This window comes from Phocoena phocoena, chromosome 2 (genome assembly GCF_963924675.1).
Source record: "Phocoena phocoena chromosome 2, mPhoPho1.1, whole genome shotgun sequence".
NCBI lineage: Eukaryota > Metazoa > Chordata > Mammalia > Artiodactyla > Phocoenidae > Phocoena > Phocoena phocoena.
In genome coordinates, this window is record NC_089220.1 from 35027847 (window position 1) to 35053747 (window position 25901).

Below are 25901 nucleotides of genomic sequence, written 5' to 3' on the forward strand. Positions count from 1 at the left end.
CACATGATGGTTTGGAGTGGGAAGACCCTGGGGGCAGGGAGCAAAGACATAAGGCTGCTGGAGTAATTTTTATAAGAGGTAATAAAGGGCTGACCTTGTATGGAAATGGAGAGGAAGGACAGATATGAAAGACATTAAGATGAGTCTTTTTTAGTTGTCAAGGAGAAAGTCGATTGTTGAACACATTGTCCCCGCTAGGATCTTGTGGGCAAGAAGCAGGTTTTCCTGCTATTCTCTTAACCTACACTCTTGCTGCTTGTTTTCTCAATGTGGTCTCCTGTTGTCTTAATGGAGCAGTGGAGCTCTGCTCATTAAAGCTGTGCAGCACCTTACAAGTTTCACTCATTTTAGGTAACTGATTTTATAGCATTTCAAACCTGCCAAATTGATAAATTAGGCATTGTACTATTTTACAAAATCTGGAGTCTCAGGTTTAGGGAATTTTGAAAATTAGCAAATCCTATGGCAAATGGCAGCACCTGCTGGCAAATATGATATTACAGGCTAACTCTAGTAGGCGATGGAATGGCCCAGAAAAAGATGAGCAAAGAGAGCAAAGCTGCAGGAGCTGGAAAGGTTGAGGAGGGGAATCCATAGGCTAGGGAGAAATTGACATATTCCAGGGAAAGATAGGAAAAGAAATCAGTGGTGGCAAGAAAACCCCAAAGTTGGAGAAATCAATTCAGAGAATTTTTAAAGAACTAATATGTGTCTATCACTATGCTAGGTGCTTGGACAATATAAATGGGATATCAGACAAGGTTCTTGACCTCATAGGTGATTATATATTGCGAATAATAAATTCTAAATGCTGCAAAAACTTCTTTTAAGATAATATTGCAAGAGATTGACTACCCTCCCCAAACCTTCTTCAATGATGATTTTTTATTTAATGCATTTAAGAATTATTTTCTTGGGAATTATTTTCCCTGTAAAAATACTTTTTAACATTATATTGGAAATTGGTGTGTGTATGGGGGAGGTGGGGAATGGTTTCACTTTACATGCCTTGTTACTAGAATTCATACATTCTAGAAAGTCAGATTTTTCAGACTATGTGATTTGCATTCGTGATTCAAAGGAGATGATAAAAGTCTTTATAAGGTCTGGTCCTAGATTTTCAGGGAGACTGGCATGTAAAAGACTTCATAATTTATCTGCTTATATCCACCTTTTTTTTTTCCCTGGGAAGAATTTAAGACTAATCTGAGGCAGATAAGATCAGCAACTGTAAAGAACTAATTATGTGCAAACCTCTGTACTAGTTATGGGAAGGGGTAAGATGAGGCATGAGACATAGTGACTGCTATGTGGAAAGGTAGGAGCAGGGATAAAAAGTTAATGAATAATAAAAGGTTAACTATTAGAACATAGTTTTGGAGTTTGACTGCCTGGGTCAAAATCCTGGCTCTGCAGTTGTTTAGCTGGGCAACCTTGGGCAGGTTGTGAGAGCTTTCAGTGTCTGATCTGTAAAAGGGAGAAATAATAGTACCTGCCTCCTAGGTTTGTTGTGAGTTTTAAATAGGTTAATATATGTAAAGCACTATATAGAGACAGGCATTAGTAAGCACTATACGTGTTCACTACTATTATAATGGAAAGTGGTAAACGAGTGGCGAGTGGTTTAGTCAGCAATCTCTGCAGGAGTTAGCTGTAAATCCTTCTGGGAAACAGTGTTATAAATAAAGAAGTCGTGTTGAGAAGAAAAGAGCACAGATGGGTGAACTGGGGAGGCTTACTGGTGGTGACTCTTGTAAGCTCAGTCTTTGAAAAGAAGTAGGATTTTTATGAGAGAAGAGGCAGGCAGAATGGCCTGAATAATAAGGGACGGAAATGATGGGATGGGGCCTGTTACGGGGCGGGAAGAGAGGCTGGTCTGTCTGGGGCCGTGTGAGCTTAGAGAAGTAGTTGAAGCCCTATGTTGGGATGCTCATGGGGGCCTTGACTACCATGCTGAGGAGTCAGAACTTGACTGAAGACTTGGGAGCCACGGAGGGGGTTTGAATGGGGGAGTGTGGCACATTAGGAAACTTAATCTGTGAAGGATGCTGCAAGGCCAGGAGACTGATTACGCGTTGCAGGGGAGGAAAATAATTTTCCCTCTACCCTTCTGAGTTCTTAGCTGAGATCTCTTTAGTAAAAGACAGATTAACAAGAGAATAGAAATTTATTAACATGTAGCCCTCATGTATACATGGGAGATACCCAGGGAAAAATGAGTAACTCTCCGAGGTGGCTTAGAATTCAGGGTTAAATACCATCCTAACAGAGAAAGAGGAGGGGTACATAGGCCCCTTAAGGGGAGAGTAAATGGTTTTTAGGAAAGATGAATGGACTTTAGAAGAACAGAGGGGAGGTGTGATAGTTTGTGACAAAGTGTGTCTGGGTGTGGTGTCGACTTCTAGGCTCCTCTCCTGTGATAAGAGTCAATCTCGCCTTGTTGATGAAACTTCTGGGGAGGGGATTTATGACAAGTGAGATCCTTTTGGAGGATCTGACTTTGGGCAGATAAGGGAGTTCAGAGGAAGCCTCTCCCTGCATCTGCTGTTTTTCAAATACCTACAGTTCAAAATAATTAATTTACCAAAGTAGCCTATTTTGGGGTGGCATGTTCTGCTACCCTCAGGGTCAAATCAGTGTAGAATCAGAACTGCAATGATGAGAATCTGGACAAGGGGAAGGCAGATGGAAGGATGTTGAAGTGGACCTAAGGAAGACTTGATGACATTGAGTGCTGGGACCAAAGCAGAGGGTGGGGGAGAGCCCGCTGTTGAGGCTGGAGACATTGGGATAGTTGAGGTACCAAGTGAGCTTAGGAGGAGGCTGGGGGTACTGCAGATGATATTCTAGACCTATTGAGTTTGCGGTGATAGGAATAAATGAACACTCCTAAGGTCTGAGGCAGTTTCCATTAAGGGGCTCAGATAAATGGCCCTGGCAGTTCTAGGGTAGAGGGTCTCCTTGAACACGAAGTATATCTCTAGACAGATATCCAAATGATTTCCTCAACTTTTCATTTTTATATATGTAATGTCATTACAAGACTAGTGATTTCACTGCTTTTAGGCTGAATCAGGGTAGCATTTGTCTGCGCTCCTCAAGAAGCACTTGAGCAATATAAAGTTTTCATCATTATCAGCATTAAGTGTGGCCCATCCATCCTGGCTAACTCACATTCAGCCTTTTGTGCTGACTTTCTGCCCGAGGACCCCAATGCCTCTCCTTCCAATTTAGCATTAGTACTAATGATGGGTGCTAGAGCAGAAAGTCAGATCGGTGGGCAGAGTCAGATCTGCTCCTTACAGAGTTTCCAGTTTCCCCAAATGCAAATGTCTTCGGGGCAGGGGGCTGGGGGGCGATTTTTGTCCTTCAGGTGAAGTCGGGTAAGTGATGAGAACTCGTTTTCTCGAGTGAAAGGCTGATGCCATTAGAAATGGTTCGCTCTTTGCAACCTCATTTAGCAGCAGACTAAGCAGTGGTTCATTAAGCTGTAAGCAGCTGTGTAGTGGCACCAGAGGCTTCTTAGGGCACTGGGCTGAGATGGTGCCTTCACTGTTTAACTTCTGCATCTGGGACCATTTAGAGCTCTGTAGAAAGAACAGTGAGTGTGGTGAAATTGAACATGGCCAGATTTGCCCTAACAGTGAATTAAGGCTGTAGGCTCTGAGATCCAGAAATAGTAACAGCATCATACATAAAACAAAATAGGGTAAATTTTGCAAAGGAGCATTTGTTTTCCCATTTCAAGTGATCAGGTGTAATAGGGATAGGAAGTAAAGTAGAAATAAAAATTGTAATCTATACCTTGGCCCAGATGCCAAATTGTGGTGAGGTGCATTTCAGTATGTCTTGGGCTTTTACCTAAACATTTTCTTTCTATGTGGCATTGTGGATGGGTTCAAAATTAAAGGTATGGGATTTCTCTGGTGTGTAATCTGTTCACTTAGTTCTCCTTCCACTTGTAAGTCAGCAATGCCCCCAGTGGTAGTGAGCACAGGTAGCTCAATATGCTTTGAGTCATACTTTCCATATTTATCACTTTTGCTTGTTTTATAGTCTAATTTTAGGCCTGACTTATTTTTTCCTCTCTTACTGCTATATTAATAAAATTCACAATGCCTTGAATGTAGCAAAGAGTCAACTGTTCATTGAATGACTTGTTTCATAATTGTAGTAGACAGTAAAGTGCTCAGAATGTTGCCGGCTTTGGCAATTCTATTGTGCAAGCAGTGTAGGCATAAGAGTAAGGCACACTCGGGTTCTCTAAGTCACCAGAGGCAAGTTGCTTAAACTATCTGTATCCCAGTTTCCTCATCTGCTAAAGGGGGAGTGTATGATCTTCACAGAATCATTGTAAAGAATGAACAGAAAACATATAAAAAGTACCTAGCAGAATACCTAGCATATTAATACTCCTTTAGAAAGTATTTGCTAAGGAAATAAATAACTCCAAGGCAAGATTTCAGAAGACATAGACAGTCTTCCAAATACAGCAAAGTTTCAGAAGTGTCATGCTGATGACATACCCAGTGTGGTGCTAGCTATGTATTATAATCCTTTATTTCAGTATACATTTTTTTAACTGCCAGATTTATGGTGAAAGGGAACTTGGATATCTAAAATGTTGTGAAACTTTTCTAAAGGTGAATTGAAAGGGATTTTCTCTCTGCTTTTAATAATGTAAACCAAGAGCAAAAATGGACTCTATAAGGCACATTCCAACTTGCCATGAGAACTTAAGATTGCTTAAAATGATGAATAAACAAAAAAGAAACAGTGTGAAGTGAGCTCTATGAAAACTTCAGTGTCTCAAAAGAGTATTTGGAGAGAATATTGTGATATCATGACCTAAAGATTGGACCACTGCCCCGCTGGGAGCCACCAGGGGTATTCATGTTCTCACGGACTTCCTGTACCGTTTGTGGACACCTCTAACTATCATGAAGAAAGATAGTGTCATGGACCTATTTTCGCTTTAGGGCTTAATTAATTTTTCTTCACAATGCAGTGAAGTAAAATTATTTCTGGGAAAGAAGTGGAACTTTGTTGAGAGTACTGTTAGATAATTTGGACTTTTATATCCATTAGCCACAACTCAAGAATTCAGAGAAGAGAGACAGGCTTAGAGTTAATGAACAAACCACTCAAGAAATGAGGTAAAAGTGGAAAGCCACAGATTCATTTTTTATCAAATGTTCTCTAAACATAATGTTGGCTGTGGAAATTGATCACATGGTCCTCTGGGAGACTGACTAGATTGTGTTCAGAGCCACTAGGTGCATCCAAATTGCTCTAACTTAACCCCCTTCCCATTTTTTTTTAAAGCCTTGGCTTACTTCTCAGTCACATTTGGGATTTTTTTTGGACCCTAAGTCTTAATTTAATTAGTATGGCCTCTCAAAGGGAGAAATTTACCACTTCATAACATTAAACATATACACCAAAGCTGGCTTGCGAGGTAACTGTCTTAAGCTTTTAGGAGGAACTACCCTTATTTTAGCAGTAACCTGAGGTGTCTGTTTTGTAGCTGTAATTCAGAACTCCTGGAGAGGGTTATAAGGCTGTATCCAACTTACTTATAACCTTACTCAAATATGACAGTGGTGAACTCCTGAAGATGGCAGCAGCACTTTAAATTTCACCAGCCCAGGAAGGGCCTATGGTTAACACAACCAGAAATCAAATGATGCTGGCAATCATTACTGTTTTCCCTGTGCCCCCAACATTTCCAGCCACTATTTCAGATTTCCACTTTACCTCTTTGAGCCCTACACAGAGTAGAGTATAGAAAGAAGGAAGTGAAGCCCCCAAAATGTCTGTCTAATCCTCTTTATCAAAGAAAAAAGGAATTTTTAAACCTTTCAACACCACCAGCCCCTCCATTTCCCTCCTAAATGTGGATTTTCTCTCTACCTGAGGGTGAAACTGAAGGAATAGAAAAGGAGATTGTAGATTATACACTGATTTTTATTTTTTATTTATTTTTTAAAATTCGTTTTTATTTATTTATTTGGCTGCGTTGGGTCTTCGTTTCTGTGCGAGGGCTTTCTCTGGTTGCGGCGAGCAGGGGCCACTTTTCATCGCGGTGCGCGGGCCTCTCACTGTCGCGGCCTCTCCTGTTGTGGAGCACAGGCTCCAGATGCACAGGCTCAGTAGTTGTATATACTGATTTTTAAAACATTACCCTTCACTAGCTAGTTATACTGTTAAGCAAAGAATGAGCAAATTATCCCTTCTGTTCTCTATTGCCAGAAATGCCCTTTAAAGAAAATTAATGTTTCTTCTGTAATTGCTGAGAACTATAAATTACAATGCCTGTACATAAGAGATCTCCATAAATATAACTCTGAGTCTTTCACATTTGATCTGAAAAGCTATATTATTTATATAATTTTCTATGTGGAACTGAAGATCTAAAACAAATTTTCTATGCTGATTATCACATTTATGTTTATAATTATTTTAACTTAGATTTTTAAATTGCAGAGACAATACAAGCTTATATTAAAAAGTCAAACAATTCAGAAATATATATGGAGAAATTTAATAATCTGCTCTGCCCATCCTACTTCCTGAGGTAACTGTCAAATATGCTCAGAAAAATAGCCCCCAAAATGGGATTGTACTGTACACACTATTGAAACTTTCTCTGGATCAATAGATATAGATCGAAGCCTTTTAAAATAGCTGCATAATGTTTCATAGTATGGATGTAACACAATTTATTCAGCCATAGCTCCTGTGATGGACATTTGTACTCTTTCCAGTTTTGTCATCACCACAAACACTGGTGCAATTTCATGTACAGCCTTATGGGCTTATGCTTTTATTTCGTAGGCCACAGTCCTCAAAGTAGAATGTTACTTAGAGGGTTTTGTGTACTATAAGTTTTAGTGAATACTGCCAGATTGCCTTCTAAACAGGGTGTAACAGTATTTGAATGTTCATTTGCTTGCATCCTTACCAGCACTTGATGTTACCAATATTTAAAAATTTTTTGCCAATCTGTTGGATAGAAAATGGTATCTTATTTGAATTTACATTTCCTGCATAGTATAGTGTGTAAAAGCATGGACCCACAGCCCACCTGGCTGGCTGTGCTGCCTACTAGCTGTGTGACCCTGGCAAGTTACATAGCTTCTCTGTGACTCAGTTTCATTGTTCCCATTGAAAATGGGAGAAATCATAGTATCTGCAAAATAATATTATTATTAGGATTAATTATGTTAATGTTTGTAAAGATTTAGAATGGTGCCTAAACACTGCTTAGAGCAGTGCCTGACATAATATGCACTATATGAGTTAAATAAATGCATTCCAGTGATACTGAACATCCTTTTATATATTTATTAACCGTTTGCATTTCTTCTGCTAAATATGAATGCCCAAGTGTTTAATGCTTAGTGTAAAAAAGTGGATGGATTTTTTTTTTCACTTTTGAAATCAGATCACTCCTAAGGAAAAGCACAGTAATCCCTGACCCCACTACTCCACTGGTTGAAAATGCCAGACATGCAGAAGAATTTTGCTGAAATGCTTGAATGAGAAGAAAAATAGAAAGGTTTAAAAAAACAGACAAAGAATTTTCCAAATAAAATAACATTCCAGGATTAATTCCTGCTAATACAGATGGGACCTCAGTTTACTTGGATAGAGATGTAAATCCATTAGGGAGGGAGGGAGGGAGGGAGGGAGGGAGGGAGGGAGGGGGGGAGAGAGAGAGAGAGAGAGAGAGAGAGAGAGAGAGAGAGAAAGGCAGCTGGATAATTGCCAAGGGTATAATTTTACAAATGAGGAATCATCATTTGATATCTTGGATTTCAGAATAGCTCATCCTTTCTTGTTGAGATCACTAAACACATACCTCTCTTCTCAATTGGTTATTTTTCACTTGGATTTGTCCTCTACAGGGAATCTTGTATTATTTATCAGTCATATAAATCTAAAAACACCCAGCATCAGGCTTGCTTAGATGCCAGAGACAACTATTTCTTGTGTTTTTCCTCTCAACTTCTATCAGCAACATGCTCTTTTTATGTTTTCTCTACATCTTCAGAGCAACAGAAGGATGCTCTTTCATCAGGGATTGGTTTTAGTCTGTTACAGTTAAATTCAAATTTGAGCAGTTTTATTCCATTTCAGATTTATGAGGGGGGTGGGTGAAGGGAGGGAGGAAAGGGGATGGGGAGAAGCAGTAAGAAGGGTGGTGGGAAGGGGAGATTTTTCTGAACCACGTTCCTTGGCAGCTGTGCAGTCTTCTTAGGCAATATCAAACTGACTCTTACTGAACCTTAGAAATAACGGAATGCAATGAGAATGTTGATGGAAATGCATTCCCTTCATAATATCAATTTCAAATATTTTGATATCCTACCACCATCTACCATCTGTCAGGCTCACTCCCTCCAGTAGTTGGACTCCAATAGCTCTTCTGCCTCACCTCCAATCCTTTGACTCTATCCCCTTTGCACTGATCATTATCTTCCCTCAAGTCTTTACTGCCCCCCCTCCAAATTTCTTTGCATGTATCTTCAATTCCCTTGCCCCCTTATTTCTCCATTGCTCTACTCTGAATTAATTACCACAGCCTCACGTGGATCGTGTAGCCAACCAATCTTGCAGCATTTCCCTAGTCAATTCCCTCCATCCCTGCTAGAACATCATCTCATACCTTCTCTCCTCCAGCCTTCAACGTCCCTCCCTACTCCTCGTTCTCAGCTCATGACCTAATTTCTTATTTCACTGAGAGGATACAAGCACTCAGAAGAGAAATTCCACATGCTCTCACCACCCAAACTCATAACCTAGCTGCATCTGTACCCACGAACCTGCTCTTGCTGTTGCTGCAGTGGGTGAGCTATTCCTGCACCTATATAGGGCAGTCCTTCCACTTGCGGGCTAGATTCTGCACATCCCCCAACCTTGCTTACTCAAGGACATTTCTGCAATTTTACACTCTCTCCTGCATGATCCTCCTCCTTAGTCGATCATCACCATGCATGCTGCAATAACTCACCTTTTAAAAAATTTCAGTATTGGTGTTAACTATAAGCTAGATAAACAAATTTCTGTACAGTCATTTTAATAAGGGAAAATATTATGTACAAAACATGAAGCTGGCTCCTCTCCCTGAGTGAAGTGTAAAACATTTTTTCAAAGCTCAAAGTTAGTGACACAATAAGTAGACAATCTATAAAATGTGCTAAAGCAAACCTTAATTGTTATATTTAAAGCTGGGTAGTCTCCAATATTAAGCAGAAACAGGCATTATTACCAGGTTTCTGTGGAAGAATTAAATAAAATCAACAATGATGGGCCATAAACTTCTAGTAAACTTAGGAAATCATATAACTTTGATACAGATGATGTTAGAATAAGTTTAGAAGTGGTATAGCTTAGACTCTCCCACTCCCAAGAAAGTACCAGAAAGATAATATGCACATTCTTAAATGTGAAGAAATGTGAACACATTTGTTTCTCTGAATTCTTTAATTGTATTGCTCAGCACTGTTAAGATTCATCACCTGTGAGGATACAGAGGGAAGGTGTATGGTGCCAGATTGCTCTGTCAGCCAAGTCACTGGACTCATTGGTGCCTCTCATCTATGGTCCCATGAGCCATGGAGACACCTGGCTGCCTTGTAAATGGCTGCTAGCCCCCCATCTGACTGTCTCCTATTGGACCTCGAATCTCCCCCAGCTGCCCCCTTCATCTGGGTCACATCCTCTGTTCCAGCACCTGAATACTGCAAGGACATGCCTGAGGTCTTGTGCTGCCTCTTCAAAGCCCTAAGTATCTGAGCAGTAGAAATATAAGTGTTTTCAGTTCCATAATGCCTGTTTCTATTCAGAAACAAGATCTCTGATTGCTGAAAAGACGACAAACCATTGTTTCAGATCTCTCTGATTTTCCAGCACTCAGAGGTAGTAGCACCCTAGATACTCGGCCACACAGCGTCCACCCAAACCTGAAACTCCCAGGGTTAGGGATTTATATGCAGAAGCACTTCTCACCCCAGTGACAGTGGTACATTCTGGGGATTAAGTTAAACTTGCTGTTACACTGTGCACATTTTAGACACTCCTGGTCTGGGACGCACTGTGGTTCTTCCACTCCAACCTGGCTGCCAAAGCTCTGAGTTTGTGTACAGGAAAGTACCAGCTTCTCTGTGTCAAGTACATGGCCACTCTGGGGTCAGGATGCCAATTCAGTCCCCTGTCCTGGCTGCTGGCCACTATTTCATCTTATAAAAACACTTCCTTTGACCACAAATCACACTCCAGCTACTGCCCACTTATATATTCCCCATTATAGTAAAACTCAAAAAGTATTGCCTACGTTCTTGTTCTCTTTTCCCATTTTTTTTCTTCAATCCACTCCAGTCAGACTTTCCACCCCCTGTACTATTAGTTGCAAGTGACACAGTTGATCACTCCTTCCTTCTTAGAACTCTTTCTTTACTGGGTTTCCTTCTAGACTCTTCGCTGGCTCCCTCCCCTTTCTCATCTGTTTACTTTGCAATGCCTCAGGGCTCACTCCTTGGGCCATTCTGTTTCCTCTGTCCACATTAACTCCCTATGTGATCTCAGCCAACCTTACCCACAGGGCTGACAAAAAATACTGGATTCCCAGTTAAATTTGAATTTCAGATAGACCACCAATAATTTTTTAGTCCTGTGCTTTTATTTTCTACATCTGGCAACCTTGCCCATCCAGTCTTTTCCCTGATGACTCCTAAATTTCTATCTCCAGCCTAAATCGCTCTCCTGAATATTTTACAGATGGGAGAAAAACCTTGCATATTTTATAGCCTCAGCATCTCCACTTGGATTTCTAACAGGAGTTCAAGCTTGCCATGTCCAAAACAAATGTTGATTCTCTTACCTCTCACTGCTTTTATTCCTCCTGTAGGCTTCCCCTGTCTTGAGCGATGGCATCACCATTCTCCCAGTTGACCCCTCTTTCTCACCTGCTGCACACCTAGTCCATTAGCAGCCCCCAGAGATGGAATCGTCACAATAAAATCAGAATTCTCACTTTCACCACCTCCACTGCTACCATGCTAATCTCAGCCATCATCATCTCTCATTTGGACTGTTGCAGCAGCCTCCAAATTGTTCTCTCTGCTTCTACCTGTGCTCCTCTCTTCCCCACTCCCTGCATATATTCCACAGAGGAATATTTTTTTTTTTTTTTTGCGGCACGCGGGCCTCCCACTGCTGCGGCCTCTCCTGTCGCTCAGCACAGGCTCTGGGCACGCAGGCTCAGCGGCCATGGCTCACGGGCCCAGCCGCTCCGCGGCATGTGGGATCTTCCCGGACCGGGGCACGAACCCGCGTCCCCTGCATTGGCAGGTGGACTCCCAACCACTGCGCCACCAGGGAAGCCCCACCACAGAGGAATCTTTTAAAAATATAAATAAGACCATGTCACTCTTCTGCACTAAAACCTATAAATCTTCTCTTATCACTCTGAATAGAATGCAAGATCCTGACCATGAGTTTCAAGACTGCACACCCCCTGTCCCTCTGCCATCTCCCTGACCTCATGGGTTATCCCTGTCCCCTTGCTCTCACTGCTCCAGGCACAGTGACCTCTTGACTCTTCCTAGAACGTTCCAAACACCCTCTAGCTTCCAGGATTTCATACTGTTCCTTCTCTTTGGGATATACTGTCCCCACATATTTGAGTGACTTGCTGCCCTGCTCTCTTTAAGCCTCAGCTGCAGTCTTGCCTAATGAGAAAGGCATAATAACCACCCTGCATAACACCCCCTCCCTCCATCATACTCTGCTCCCTAAGCCTGCTTCATTTTTCTTCCTAGTACTTAGCATCCCGCCCCCCGCCCCCCCCATGTTTATTTCTCGTCTATTTCCACCAGCTCCCACAACTAGAATGTGAACTTGATGAGAGCAGGGCCTTGGTTTTGTCACTGCTGGATATCTGGGGCCAAGAATAGTGCCTGTGGTCATAATTGCCTTCAATATTTGTTGAACAAATGACTGAGCCAATTAAGAAATGGAAAAGAAGAGATTTATTATGGAGGTTGTGATTAAAGAAATTACTATCTTTCCTTTTGTTCTGTGTCTTAATTCAGTTTATGACCTAGCAGTCTCTCTTTTTGTTGGCCTACCTTTTCAGTTTTGTAAATTGTGTGGGGATAGCTGTTCTCCTCCCCTAATAATCAGTAAAATCCTTCCATTATTTACAAGGATTCAAGAAGAAGGGAGGAATGCATCTTTCACTAAACTAATTTAGAGGATCAAGGAGGGGGAAACATCAAACCAAAGGTAAGTAAAAATGTTAGTTGAGTATTTGCCCTTGTAGCAAAGGTGGAACTACTCCTGGAACCTGGTTATCAGCTTCTGCTCAGCGCAATCAGGCAAGAGGTAAGGCTTGGAAACTGTTATTAGAATCACCTGAGTTGGCTGTGAGTCAGGAAAAATGTCTTTCCTATAAAAATTATGGAGAGAACATGCAAAAGTGACACTATCTGAAGTAAAACTGAGAATTTTCATAGAAAGATTGAAATAACAAATTCAAAGATACTTTTATTTTGGCTGCCATTTTTCTTATCTGCATCTGTTAGATTAGAGTTTTATACATGTTTTCCATATTTTCTGTTCAAGAGTGAACTGTTTTATGGATTTCTCAATCTTTGGTGGCTTTTGAGACTTTGGAAGCCTGAGATCCAGAATATGTTTGTCTTAGTCTGTTTGGGCTGCTGTAACAAAAATAGACTAAATGGTTTAAAAACAACAGACATTTATTTCTGACACTTCTGGAAGCTGGGAAGTCCAAGATCAAGGCACCAATAGATTTGATGTCTGGTGAGGGGCTGGCTTCTTGGTGCTGTGTTCTCACATGGCAGAAGGGGCTGAGACACTCTCTGGGGCCTCTTTTATAAGGGCACCAATCCCATTCGTGAGGGCTCCACACTCATGGCTTAATCATCTCCCAAAGGTCCCACTTACAAACACCTTTACACTGGCGATTAGATTTCAACCTATTAATTTTGGGGGATACAGACATTCAGCCTATAGCAATGCTTACATTATTTTTTAAAGACATAATTGCCATAAAGTCACAAAATTAAAAGAAAATTATAATGAAGTACCTTGTGGATCCTGGAGGATCCTAAGATCTTATTTTCAAAAATACTTATTGACTATTTCCTTCTCATGGTAGAACATAATATATTCTTTATTATAGGATAGGTTGCTTTACAGCCTGTTAGTCAATTTTTTAGAAGTGGAAAACGACCAGCACTTTGCATGTTGGTATCTGCTCTCCAATCTTTGCTGTTAGAAAAACAAATTCATTCCAAAGTCAGTTTTCAAACTGGACCTGCCATGTTTACCATTCCTGGTCACTATCTTCCTTCTGGCTCCTTCTCAGGAAACAGCACAAGTAGCAAATGTGATACGAACACCCTCAGAAACTGGCTGGTCAGAAATGTAAGGTGAAATGAGAATCTAGCTCATCCCAGCTCATTTCTCCACTGGCCTCTGGTTCTCCTTCCTCCTACATGGTTTTAAATTTCTACCTGCAGGAAATGTTGGGGAGAAGTGGGCCTATTTAGGGCTTTTCAGAGAAGGTAAAAAGCCTTAATAGGGATAGTTGAGATCCAGCCTCTAAGTAAGCAACAGGGGTTTGGCTAGAGGAGAACTGAATGGATGTTTCTGCCAAGGAGAAGGAGAGGGGCAGAATGTTTATGCTCATATGATGAATGATGCTGAAAGGAAAGTGCTTCTTGGCAATGACCTGTTGCAGTTCTAAGGTATTTACCCTCTGGAGTATTCAGACCGGAGACAGACAAGAAACCTTGCTTTAGTTCTCTTACTAATATTAACAATCTTATTCCTTCATTGCCCAACAAAATTTTACTTGAATCTGTACCCATTCTAGAGACACTTGTGAGTAGTGGTGGCCAGAGGGATAGGTTAGGAGGTATATGAGTGACAGCTGGATGAATAGAGTCCGGGGGTGCTTGCACCAGAGAGCTTGGTGGCTGTGGTCCCATCTGTAGCGTGTAAGGAGGGCCAGGGAGTGTCAGGGGCCAAAAGTTGTTCAGAGAGCTGCCTGCCTGTCCGGAGAGAGGCAGTGTATTTTTCAGAAATAGGACATCAGCAAGGTTGTTCAACATTTGCCCTTAATGATGAAAAATATCTTGGACTTGTAGAATGCTTACTATATTCTAGGTTCTACTCCACACACTTTACATGTATTCACTCATTCAATCCTTATGACAGGCTACGGGGGAAACAATTTTCTCATGCCCAATTTACAGAGGAGGAAGCTGAGACACAGAGGGGTTCAGTAACTTGCCCAAGGTCAAGTAGCAAGAAACTGGCAAAGCTGAGATTTGGACCCAGTCTGACTCCAGAGTCTGTGGCCCTTTCACCACATGACACAGCCTTACTATCCATGTCTCAGCAGTGGCTGGATGATCAGACAGTTGTCCAGTTATTCAGGGTCAATGACCTGAGATAGATAATTAGGATTGGGGGTAGAGTTGGGGTGGTGTGTAGGTGGGGAAGCAGCAGCATAAGTTAAGAAAATAAATACTCGGAGGTAATGATGGGAAGGGATGTTGTACCAGAAAAGAGGGCATTTGAATGGGATGGTGGTGCTTTTTTGCATGATGTTTATAGATATAGATGTCTGTACAGATATTCATGGGAATAGCACAAAGAAAGAAACTGGAGTTAGCTATGGGCAGCTTATTGTCTAATTTTCTTTAGGCCCAAAGTACACAAGTTAGTGCTTGTTTTCATGGTTGCTGCAGAATTTCAGATAGGAAAGCTTTAATGGGTTACAATCTGAGTTCAAAATGTTCACATTTTGTACCTGGCTAAAATCACTGCAAGTTATTGGATGTTCTGATTCTGAAAAAGAGCCAGCTGTTTTCAGTGTCCTTTGCTTCCAAAAAAAACAAGTTAGTCCCAGGTTATTTCCAGCTACATTTTATGACATTCTGAGTCTTTCTGCCATTTGAGAAGTTCCAAGATCAAAGACTAGATAAATGATTGAGATCCTGTCACTCCAGCAAAATATCTGTTTTATGGTCAACTTATCTGCAATCAGAAGCTTAGACTTCCAGACCAGGCCACAAGCCCTGTTGTACCACCAGAACTTTTCAAAACCAGTTTAAGATTAGTCAAGGCTGATTGTCTACGTCATTGAAACTAAGGACCAGAAGTGACACTTGGTACTTCTCTGTGGAAATGACAACTGTCTCCTCCTCCACATCATTCCCTTCACCGTCATCAACACCAACAAACATTTGTATTGTGCTTTACAGTTGACAAATCATGGCATGTGATGCTGAGTTTGCTTTTCTTTTTCTTTACTGTTTCTGCTTTCCATTGAAAGCTAATACGAAATCATTGAATGTCAAAATTGTTCTTTTGTCTTTTAAAATTGTGACAGGGACATACAAAGTTACCAACTCTTACTTATCTAAACTAATTGAACAATGGTTAAAATATGTCAACAATAATTAGGTCAGTTGATTTGGACAATTAAGATACAAATATGGCTTTTGAGTAGTAAAATAAAACCAGGCTTTGTGAGACTGACGGAAGGATAATTCCAAGTATGTAGGCTTTTTATATTAATGCTATTTCATAACAGAAATTCATCTTAGAAGTGCCTAGAGCTGACTGTAATAGTGAATAAAGACAAAGATACTAGGGATTGAGTAATAAACTGCTATGGATTTGGCCTGAAAAGTTTTCTAAAAGAAACAACCTAGATGATGATGAACAACCGGGTTTGGGAGTATGACGGTTATCTACCTTATTTTTAGTCCTTGGTCCTTGTTTCAAAGATATGTACTCAAATATTGCTTCTTGATTTGAGATTCTGCTCAAAACTTGGCCTCCATGTGACTCTTTTGCAAACTGGCATTCTCTGACCTGACCTCTAAAAGAAGGTTACTGCTCAGGGCCGGCTGATAGGAATGCTTATAAATAACAACCCAAAGTGCAGTGATATGCTGCACTAATGCTAAACACCAACGGTAACGATACAGAGTGGGAGGAAAGGTTTGCTGTTTCCTTTGCCGAACTAGGCTGTGTACAGTTTGACCTCCGGGAAAGTCACTTTGTTTGTGGGTGTGTGAGCGCGTGAGCAAGACATTTGAACTATCAGAGGATATAGATTTAATCATTTTCAGGTTGCATTTTAACTTTTACATCAACAACTTTAAGAGTTTTTAGATATCAAGTCAGTGACATTTACATTTGTCAAATGAAGGCATTTTTGTGCACCAACTTTAAAATTTAAGAAAGGAATTTCTTTATTGGCTGCTTCAGGTCTTAGTTGCGGCACATGGGATCTTTGTTGAGGCATGAGGGATCTTTTCGTTTCGGCCGTGGTCTACGCAGGTTTCTAATTGTGGCGCATGGAGTTTTCTCCCTCTAGTTGCGGTGCATGGGGCTCCAGGGCGCGTGGGCTCTCTTGTTGAGGGGCGCGGGCTCAATAGTTGCGGTGTGTGGGCTTAGTTGCCCCGTGGCATGTAGGATCTTAGTTCCCTGACCAGGGCTCAAACCCACGTCCCCTGCATTGGAAGGCGGATTCTTTACCACTGGACCACCAGAGAAGTCCCTCTGTACCAGCTTTTTTCTCCTCTATCTGAGCTTGGATATATACATAGATGGGAGCACAGAGTTTTTCTTGTTGTTAACAAACTTTAAAGGCAACTTCAGTTAAATAGGCTGTAGCTGAGCACTCCCAGTCCCGTCAGCCTCTCTCTGCTTGAGCGCAGGCAAGAGTAATTCACTCTCAGTGGGAAACAGAAAGGACATGTACTGTTTTCCTAAGAAACATAAGTAAAAGCTGTGTGTCTGACAGGCAGTGACATCCTCTACCCCACTTCCAGTGGCTGCTCTGTAGCAAGTCTGTTGAGAGCATTTCCCACAGTTGTCACTGAAGTGTGGGGATTTATTTCCCAGAAGGACTACTCCCTGGAACAGTCTTCCTGTTGAGACTGCCCTCCCAGTAAGACCTCATCCTGATTTTGCATTTAGCTGTTACTTCCTGGAAAAGGGTCAGAGACCATAAGGAAGAGAAGTCTACTTGTAGCCATACCCCAAATATTGTAGGAAATGTGGATCCAGTTTCCTCTTGAGAAGACCTCATTTGAGAGAACTCAGTTCTCACTTGAAAACTTAATTGGACTGGATGACTTTTGTTCCCTTCAAATTCTGCAACATTTGGTTTTCTTCTATGAACACTACAGGAAGCTGTACTGTAGAGAAGCATCCCATTTCTCAAATGCTTTTAAAGTTAAAACAAGATTTGTCTGGCAAAGACATCACAGTGTTTGGCAATGTCCCAAACTGACTCCTATTTTTCTGTCCTTATTGGAAAATACATCTGGGCTCATAACCTTTAATCCATAACCTTGAATCATCAACTATTGTCTCACCAAGATCTTTTAGGGAGAAACATTTCATCCATTGTTGTTTTTCACTTGGTCTTGGGCTTAGAGATCATGTGGATAAAGTCATGAACTTTAATTGCAGTATCGAGTCTATTATGAATCTGTACCCAACCCAGTCCTTCATAGCATGCATTCTGCTTCTCAAGAAAATGTGGAGGGGGGAATCCCCTGGTGGTCCAGCTGTTAAGACTCCGCCCTCCCAGTGCAGGGGGCCCGGGTTCGATCCCTAGTCAGGGAACTAGATCCCGCATGCTGCAACTAAAAGCCTGCATGCCGCGACTAAAAGATCCCGCATGCTGCAATGAAGATCCCACGTGCCGCAACTAAGACCCGGCACAGCTGAATAAAAAAATAAGTAAATATTAAAAAAAAAAAAAGAAAATGTGGTGCGAAGTTTGTCTGCCAATCATGGCTTTGTCCTTCATCACAGATAGATGTAGCCTCTGGCATTTCCTTTCTGCCTCTCTGTCTACCATCTGTGACCATGGCAAACCCCCTCAGTTTTCATCTAGCATTCAAAAGTAGCTAAAACAAAGTGCAACTTCTCTTCTTCCAATTCTTGGAGTACCTTCTAGAGGCAAGGGGCTGTTTTGGATGCAGAGCTCACCACTCTCCTGCGGCTTGGTGGAGAAAGCAAGAGAACATGTGTAAATACTATGCACGTACTTGCTCCTGAGGGCCTTTGTTTCCTTTCTCTCATTTATATCTCAGTGGGAATGTGAGCCCACAGGACAGAGATCGGATCTAACTGTACACTGTGTGATATCACTGCTGGCATTCAGTGTGTTACCTTTTACAAATAGTAAGAACTATAAACCTATTTTTGGTGCTAGCGAGAGCCTTCCTAGGAAAGGAAAGAAGGAGGTAGAGATTTTCTTAAGAATTTCAAAAGGCCATAAAGCTCTCAGAGACCTTGACTTTCCTGGTATTTATCTTTTTCTCCCCTCCGCATTTTGAGTATCATTGATTTACACCAATAAGAAGGAGTGAAGACTGTCTCTGCCTGTGCAGATTCTCCTGGGTCTGGAGAGAGGACATGGTTTCTAATACAGACTGCATGGAATTCCAGCTTTGATGAATAGTTCTTTGATGAGTCCTTTGATGTTGCTCAATTTTTAGGGATCTGTTTCCAGACACCTGACAATAAGTACACTCAGCAAAAACAGCCTTCAGACTTCATTTCCCTCCCACCCAGGGAAGCCACGCACCATGCCCTTTCATCTCCTCCACGAAAGCCAAATTGTGTCTGACTTGAACTTGCTGAATTCATATTAGAGCTCTAAACTTCCTCACTTGTTGCCTTTTTTCTCAAATGCAGCAGCTGTTGCTGGACTTTTGATGAAATTGATGAAAAGAGACTCAAATTCAATAACTCCTTAGAGGGCTGTGGTGCCTGGGGAGGTGTAAAAGGGGAGGACTACAGGCAAGGTTTCCAACAAAGCCTGGCTCTTATTTCCACCCACTTCTGCATTTTTCCTAGGTTAACAAATCCCAATGCTGAGCACAACTGAAACACAGAGGGTGATGTGCACAACTAGGACACAGGACTGCCAGGCTGTGGATGGTGTGACTAGGATTAATAGCAGGAAAAGAGAAGCAACTAACTCTGGGTAGTCAGGAAATATATGCTTATCCCAAGGTTCAGAAATTGAGTATATGTACATGAAGAGCCTTTCTGGGTTAAATTAAAAAGGAAAAGGAGCAGACTTAGGTATTTTAGCATATAGTTATAAACCTCTTACTCAAAATGGTCTTTTTTAAACATCTTACTCATGCTGCTAAGTCATAGGACTTCTTGCTGATGGGAGAGTTTAATTAAAAGGATATTTCCTGGAAAAAGAACATACCAGATCATTGTCAAATAGGTTTTTAAAACAATACATTGGGGACATTTTTGATGTTGGTGTTAGAAGAAAGGTAATATTTTAGCAGCCCAGAGCATTTTATGACTATCTAAATGATACAGAGAATTCATCCAAAGGTATGATGAGAAAGGAGAGATCAGTGGAAAGGGTTGGTCAGGGAAGGCTTTGTGTGAGAGGTAATGATAATAGCCATCAGGTGCTACGGTGGGCATTTCTTTCTTTATAAACTATTTCACGGACTTCTGGAAAGAGAGGATTTTACAGATTGTGAAACAGAGCCATAGCGAGGTAATTTGTCTAAAGCTTTCCAGTTCATCAGTGGTAGAGCTAGGGCTTGAACTGGGGCAATTGGATCCTTTCCTCTATGCCACACTGTCTTCACGTGGGCTGGACATGATTTAGTTACAAGGTAGAGCAGCTTAGAATGAAGGTTAGACCTTGAGGATCGGAGTGGCCAAGGAGAGAGAAAGATGAGTGAACACAGTTCCTTGTCTTGCCCTTCACCCTGCAGTGATGGAGAACCAAGGGGAGAACAGCCTGATGATGAGTGTCCAGCCTAGATTCATCAACCTAAGTCCTCTGACACCAAATAAAATGCTCTTTCCACTACGTTTTAGCAATAAAATATTTTATTCCAGAGTTGGAATAAAGGATAATGTCTTAAAGTGCAAAAGCATAACATGTTGTAAATGAGTTTGCAAATATAAAAAAACATGGGGGACAAGAGTTCGAAAGTCAAGGACACTAATCTAAGTTCTTGAAGAATGATAGGGAGAAATTGAAGACAATAGCATCTATTCCCTGGTTTTACCCCAGGGTGGTGGTGGTGGTGGTGTGTGTGTCTGTGTCTGTTAGTGTGTATTGGGGCACAACTGGGGGCTCCCAGAGATAATTCCTGCCCTGTTTGACTCAAGTCTACCTGCTCTCCAGGGGCAGAACTAATTGTTTCAGCTTTCTCTATCTTGTCATTGGCAAGACTTAGTATTATTTTCCGTTACCCAACTCCTAAACACCTCACATCTCTCTCTCTCTCTCTGTCTCTCTCTGTCTCTGTCTCTGTCTCTCTCTCTCTCTCTCTGTCTCTGTCTCTGTCTCTCTCTCTCTGTCTCCGTCTCTGTCTCTCTCTCTCTCTGTCTCTCTGTCTCGCTCTCTCTTTCTCTCTCTCTCTCTATCTCTGTCTCTGTCTCTGTCTCTCTCTCTCGGCTAACCCAGGTTCTATATGAACGCAACTGTAGCAAGACATATTTAAGATGATTCTGGCTGGGGTGAAATTTGGTCACACTGTCCAGGCTTTCTGTCCACCAGTTCTGCTCTGAATATCCGATTCCTGAGTTCCTCCTATTCCCCAGCACTTACTTGCATGCGTGGATTTTCTTTCAGCTTGGCATATCCTCTGGTTCCCAGGAACTTTCCAGGTATAGTTCCTGGAAAGGCACACAATCTGCCCTCTTTGTTTTGTTGTAGAACTGCTGGTCTGGGACCCTGCAGTGGATGTCCACTGTTTCTGCCTGCCCTTCCTTCCCTCCTGGTGGTAAAACTACCCTTCCCACACTGCAAGCAGCTCTTGATGAGACTTTTGCCTGGAGCATGTCTTTTCTTAGTGTGTGCACGTGTGCTTGTCAGAATCTGATGATTCTGCAGATGTTTGGATGAAAATAATTATGACAGGGAAAGGTGTTTCACTTTCCCAAGTACAAGAAATGTGAGAAATTCTGGAATTCTGTCATGGTCCAGAGAAGACAGAATGGAGTGAAGCCATCTATGCCTATAGCAACAGAAAGAGATGATATCTTGGGAGCAATGGGAAAGATGCCCTAAGGAATGTTTGCGTTAAAATTGTTTATATAACCTAGAAGCTGATGAATACTTTAAATACATTATTACTGTAATCTTTTAAGACGTAACACACACACACACACACACACACACACACACACACACGAAAAGCCAGCCCAATCAGATATTTTCTTCAGGAATTTAAATCTTAAACAGATTGACCCAAGGATGGATTGTTTTAGGAAGAGTGACCTGAAGTGACTGTCCAGTGGTCCTACTATTGAGATTGTCTAAGCTGCCCTTATTTTGGACTGCTCTAAAATCTAAGGTTTAGCTTTCCTTTAATTTTTGTGAACTGCCCTGTGTACTTCCTAAGGTTTCTTTTTAATTTGTTGTTCAAATTAGCTAGAGTCAGTTCCTGTTGTTTGCAACCAAAAAACCTTAATCAATACAGATCCTTACTTATTTGAAATCACAACTGCCAAGGGCAGGGTGGCGGTCAGTAAGATGACAAAGCCCTTCCTGCTTGGGTCCTAAGATTGTTCACAGAGTGTAGGGATGAAACTGTTCTCTCTGTGCTCACTTGAACCTGATCTGGCAGCATTTCCTATGCTCTGCCATGCTGGTTACTTTGACCCGGCTTGGTCTTCTTTGGACATTTCCATTCCCAGGAAGCTGCTTCTGTTCTATCACCTGTTTTAGTACTAAAAAGTTTATGCTTTTTGTCTCTGGTAGTTTCTCTAAAAGTCTTCTAGTTTCTCTATAAACTCCAGGGCAGGGCTTCCCTGGAGGTGCAGTGGTTAAGAATCCACCTGCCAATGCAGGGGATGCAGGTTCAAGCCCTGGTCCGGGAAGATCCCACATGCCGTGGAGCAACTAAGCCCGTGTGCCACAACTACTGAGCCTGCGTGCCACAACTTCTGAAGCCTGTGCACCTAGAGCCCATGCTCTGCAACAAAGAGAAGCCACCGCAATGAGATGCCTGTGCACGGCAATGAAGGGTAGCCCCTGCTCGCCGCAGCTAGAGAAAGCCCGCACGCAGCAACAAAGACCCAAAGCAGCCAAAAATAAATAAATTAAAGTAAATAAATTTTAACAACCCAAAAAAACTCTGTGGCATGCCCAAGTGGGATTTCTGTTCTCGCTTCCTGGAGATTCACTGTTTCAGGAACTCCTTTCTCCTGGGTCCATAGCCTACTGGCAGTAGAGTAGTAACAAAGGAGTGACTCTGGGATTGAGACAGACATGGGTTAGCATCTCACTCTTACTACTTATGGGTGACTTTGCCTAATCTCTCTGAGCCCGTTTTTACAGAAATAAATGCTGTTCATGGTTGCAGAACTTCAGACTGCTCTTAGTGACTCAGTACTGGTGTGTATTGAAGACAATGGTTTCTGGGCAAAAGAGTGTGGATAACTCAGTGCAAAACCACTAGTCTCTTGGGAGAAATGACTCTGCATGGGCTCTAGAGATGATAAATTTACTAGTGTCATCTTTAATATGAGATGTTACGAATAAGAGACACCCAGAGAAGTTCAGTCAATTGATAAAGGACATTCAGCTAATTAGTTACAAAACCACATCTGAGATCCACCCCTCCTAATTCTCTTTGAAAAGCACTATTGATGCCAAAAGTTGCCCTGAATGCTTTGTCTGCATACTTTTGGGGCCTTTTTTTTTTTTTTGCGGTACACAGGCCTCTCACCACTGTGGCCTCTCCCGCCGCGGAGCACAGGCTCCGGACGCGCGGGCTCAGCGGCCATGGCTCACGGGCCCAGCCACTCCGCGGCATGTGGGATCTTCCCGGACCAGGGCACGAACCCGTGTGCCCTGCATCGGCAGGCGGACTCCCAACCACTGCGCCACCAGGGAAGCCCATGCATAGTTTTTTGATATATTAACTCTAGCACTGAGTTCTGTCACTGGAGAGATTCTTCTACCTGTGATGGGCGTGACGGTAGCGGTCTGCATCTAGAGAGGGAGTGAGCTTTTCCTAACGTAAGATATAGGATGGGTCCCTTTTGGTTTAGTTTATTGAATCAGGAAAGCACAAACTCTCTGCAGCTCAGAATCTGAGCATTCTCCAGTGACTTTTCAAGGCAGCCCTGGTATTAGGCCTTCCATATCCAGCCAGCAGGGATAGCTCATAGGACTGGCCTGTGTCTAAGCAGGGAATGGACACCAGTAAGGGTGATCTGGTCACCGTGGCCCTGAAAACCGGATTTAGCAGTGAGGTAGACATAGCCCCAGTGAGCCAGTCTTCTTATCACTTACCAGTCCAGGCAGGCTTCCCTGGGCAGAGGGAGGACTGCTGAGTTACATCAGACGTAAATGAATCAATACAAACCAATTCCTTCACAAAAGAAAACCTAATTAGTCACACTGCTCCCCATATCAACTGTGTGTCTCTCTCTGAGCAGCTGACACATTCCAATTCCTGCAGACAACTGCATTCTAATGCTCCTTAATGAAAAATACATATCTACTTCGTTATTGCCAAGTTTAAGTCTTGCCAAGTTTGTTTTCTAAAACATAATAAAACCTAAGGCAATAACGAAGTAGACTATGTATTTCTTATTAAGGAGTTTAGAAAGAGTCTGGCTCTGCAGGATTGGAATGTGTACATAGAGGATGATGATCTAATCAGAGCTTGGTCCATACTTGGCTGCCTTTGCAAGAGGGAGATGCAGAGCTGGGGGATGAAAGCGAGAGGTGTGACCCCATGGCACCTGCTGGAAGGTGTTGCAACCCAACTGTAGCCTCTGGGAAGAACATGCACTTCCCACAGGCCTTTCCTACTAATAGATGCTTTGTATGACTGCAGGAACCCCCAAGAAGTCAAAGGCCACCTGCTAAGGGAAACTCAAATTTTCTTTCATTCATCAGTCATCACTCTTCTCAATGACCCTGGCAACCAGAGACAACTGTCTTCTAGAGCCAATGGAGAGCACTCTTTACTGCACCAGCACCTTCAGATGCCGTGAGTGTGAATTAACTATCGAAGGTGGTACCATAGATGGTTGAGCATGTGGGCTTACAGTCAAATTCCTGGGTTCAAATCCTGACTCTGCCACTTACTAGCTGTTTGACTTTGGACAAGCTGACTTTATTTCTCCAAGGTCACATTTCTTCATAAAGAAGAATTGGGCTGATACTGTATTTTCTTAGATCTAGGATGTTAACATTACTTTTTATACAACTAATGAAGAAAAATGCCTGCCAATCAAACTATGACACAACATTGATTGTAAAATTCACCTATTTTAGAGATGTTAAAATGTTTTTTAATAAAAGGATATTACAGTTGAGGAAGTAGGCTGGCACCTACCTCATGGTATTCGTGTGAGGAATAAGATAATTCATAGAAATTCTTAGCACTCTGTCAGTCACAGAATAAGCCCCAGTAAGTGATTACTACTAGTTTACTACCAGAAGGTGGTAGTTTGGGTAATTTCAGCCAATCATTTAACTCTCTGTGCTTTATTCTCTTCATCTTTAAAATGAATGGGTAGCCATATGGTCCTGCCACCCAGAATTGGGAAGAAAAACTAATTAAAAAATCATTTTTAGGTCCTTAGCAGTTCTAACTGTGAAACACTATCAACTCCTTCTGCCGCTCATCTTCTGTGCTTAAAAACTAATAAGGAAATATACTCTGTATATTTTTATGTATGTATTAATTTAGCTGGAATTCCAAGGCCAATTTAAACTTTCAACTTGGAGTATTTATATTTCTATTGTAATTGTTGAAAGAGAACTTTTAAGTTTTTATTTATCTTCCTCAGTATAACTCTGATTTTTCATGAGTGGTTTTGTTTTTAACTGAGAAGGGAAAGTTACCCTAATATAGTATCTCCATTGTTGGCCAAGCCTAAAGAAATAATATCTGATTGCAAAGTTTTGCATATCTGTGAACTCCCACAAATTTTAGAAGACTGGTATTAATAAAAATTAATCTCAGTTATACTAGTTGGGTAAGAAAGGAAAATACATTCCCGAGTATTTCAAGTTATAACTAAGTACAAGGGAGATTCAATTACTAGTCCCATAGGGCCTTACTCTTAGATCCCACTTTGAGTAGCAAGGAGCTAGACCAATAAAGGCAGCTGTTGTGTAAGAGAAGTTCAATTTAACTGAACTCTCAGTTATTAAACCTTTAGTATGATGCAGGCATGGTGTTAGGTGATAGAGATGCAAAGGAATTTAAAACAAAGTTCTTGCCCTCCTAGAATTTACAGTCTGATAAGAAATGCTAACACAGGGTGATAAATACTACAAACGTGACATGGGAATATCAAGGAAGCAGAGACTGGATCTGCCTGGGTAAGCAAAAGAAGGCTTTAAGGATTGTATAGGAGTTTACAAAATGGAGAGTTTGGGAAAGAGTATTGCCTACAAAGAGAATAGTGTTTGCAAAAGCATGGGTATAAAGAAACATGGGTTTCATGTAGCTTAGCATGACTTCTGTGCAATGTACAGTGTGTGTGTGTGTGTGTGTGCGTGTGTGTTTATGTGTATGGGGTGGGGTCCCTTGTGGTAATGAGAGACTTGCAAACAAAGTTGAGATAAGATTGTGAAGGACCTTAAGTTGCTCCATTAAGGAGTTTGGACATTATCCCAAAGGCAAAAGACTTAGATTCGAGAAGTGTTTGGTGGTAGATTCAATGGAACGTAATGACAAATTGGCTATAGGCTACTGAGCATTACAGAGGAACTAGGAATGATTTCAGGTGTCTAACATGGGCTCCTACGTGACTGGCGTGGGCAGCATTCACTGATAAGGAACATAGGAAGGGCGGCTACAATGAGA